Source organism: Chenopodium quinoa, unplaced genomic scaffold, assembly GCF_001683475.1.
Source record: "Chenopodium quinoa cultivar QQ74 unplaced genomic scaffold, ASM168347v1, whole genome shotgun sequence".
NCBI lineage: Eukaryota > Viridiplantae > Streptophyta > Magnoliopsida > Caryophyllales > Amaranthaceae > Chenopodium > Chenopodium quinoa.
Genome location: NW_018743572.1, coordinates 40,222 through 42,339, shown reverse-complemented (window position 1 = coordinate 42,339; position 2,118 = coordinate 40,222). Strand labels below are relative to the sequence as shown.

Below are 2,118 nucleotides of genomic sequence, written 5' to 3'. Positions count from 1 at the left end.
TTTGACCCATGTTCATATCAAAGACATTAGAACACTTACCTTTAGACTTTTGTTTTTATATTCTTATTCTTTTTGTATTTTCTTTTTTTTAACTTGATTTCTGAATGTTACACAAATTGCACACCTTCCCAACCCAAGGTTAAGTGAATGTGGGTGGAATAAATAAGGTCAGTCGTTAGACAAGGCTCAAAGTGGTTGACGAAGAAATGGATATTTGATTGAAAGACTAATAGGAAATGACAGGGTTGCAAAGATGCCTCAAGTCATTGGTGTACCTTGTGTTTAGTTCGGTAATTGATTTTTTTTATTGAGGTGATGAAAAATGTTATGATCGAGAAGTAAAGGAAATATGCTCATTTTATTAATGGAAAAGGTGAACGAAACATATAGAAATTCGAAATGGAAAACTTATGATAGACATGAATGGGGGAATAAAGATGAATGATAAAAAAAAATCATGGAATCTTGCACGAAGGATCTGATGTGCGCCTTGTATTCATTACTTCTTGCCGCCTAGAAGGACAGGTTGTTTGTTGCATCCACCAAGTTTAACATGGTTAAGTGAATGTGGGTTGAATAAATTATAATAAGTTACCAAAATAAAGAACATTCCAACATTCCCATCATTTTATACGACAAGTGAACGAAATACATCTTTGTAATTCCTTTTATCCTCCATTCATCAGCTTACTGAGTTTTTTGAATTGATCATTGTTCATCCTCCTGTAAACCAATATAAGATACAATCAATTAACAATAAAATAAAGCTCTAAGTCTTGTAATTCAAGTTAAAACTAGTATGAACTCAACCTTAACAACGCTAGTTTCTTCTCTCCCACCATCAATAGCAAAAATAAAGGGATAAAATCAATTTAAACATACATTGCATTTATAGCAGCCTTCACCAAAATCAACTAAACCCAGAAAGTCATCAAACCACCCACACGGCCACACCCCCGTATAAACCCAAAGCTATTCCTGTAACCACCCCCAAAATCTCCTAACCCAAAACCATCCCAACCACATAAAACACCTGTATCCCCATGAAAACAACTAACCCTTGTATAAACCACCCTAGCCTCGTGATAAACCACCCCCACCCTTGTGAAAACCATCCCGACCCCCCCCCCTCCACGTGAAAAACAACCTAACCTTGTGAAAAACCAACCCCAATCTGCGACTGGCCTTGTAAAAAAAAACCAAAACTACCCCAACCCCAGTAAAACTCTAGCCACCCACCAAAAAAATAAAAACCGCCCACTCTACCAAAAACCCGAAAACTTTTCAAATTAAAATTTAAATGGAGACATACCTTTTCAAGACTAATTGAATTGTTACATAATTTGTGCAAATTTGACCACAAGACTCTAGATCTAGATTTTTCACAAGAGGAGGAGGCAACGCCGGTGTAGGACGACGATGTATCAAAGTCGGTATGAGGATGCAACAAAGTTGTAGATAATGAGTTGGCGGCGCATCAAGCCATTAATTTCCCTATGATTAAAAAAAATTCAGATGAGATGAGAGTCAAATGATGAAGGAGAAAGAGAGAGTCACGTAATTAATGTATAATGAATACGAATATCTATGGGTCTATGGGTAAAAATATTTAAGAAAAAAATTAAAAGGAAAAGTGAGGTTTGTGGTGGGCCCTTACGCACATAAGAGACCCGTTGAATTATACAACAGGTCTTTTATTCCCCTCCTTATATCTCACGTAAATAAGTGTGGGCCATTTGATATTTTAGAGACTTGTTATCTCTAATATTAGGTCTCTTACATCAAAGAGACCTATTTCGTTAATCAACAGGTCTCTTTTTATAGGTCCCTTTGCCCCTTTTTGTAGTAGGTCTCATGAGTCAGATTTTTGATAAAGAGGCAAACTATCACTCTTTCTTTAGGAGGATCTTCAAAGAGTGAAGTCGTTTCCCTCCACCTGTTTAGATAAGCGGTGAAGCCTTCATTCTCTTTCTGTTTCAGAATGGAGAGTTCACGTTCAGAATTTTTGGTTTAAATGTTACACTTGTAACGATTCGTGAAACTGTAGGTGACATCTTGCCAAGTCGCAGTATGCTTGGCATCTAGGGAATAAAACCATTATTAGGAAGCATGCTCTAA

The 2,118-nt window shown here is 36.7% G+C and overlaps 1 long non-coding RNA gene across 1 annotated transcript; it reads right to left on the bottom strand.

Moving 5' to 3' along the window:
* Nucleotides 1–343: 343 nt before the first annotated feature.
* On the bottom strand, nt 344–1,697 carry LOC110681655. Its single transcript, XR_002503302.1, has 2 exons — nt 1,313–1,697; nt 344–723 (listed from the first exon to the last, which is right to left on the bottom strand). It is a non-coding gene; the product is annotated as an uncharacterized LOC110681655 (long non-coding RNA).
* Between the last annotated feature and the right edge of the window lie 421 nt (nt 1,698–2,118).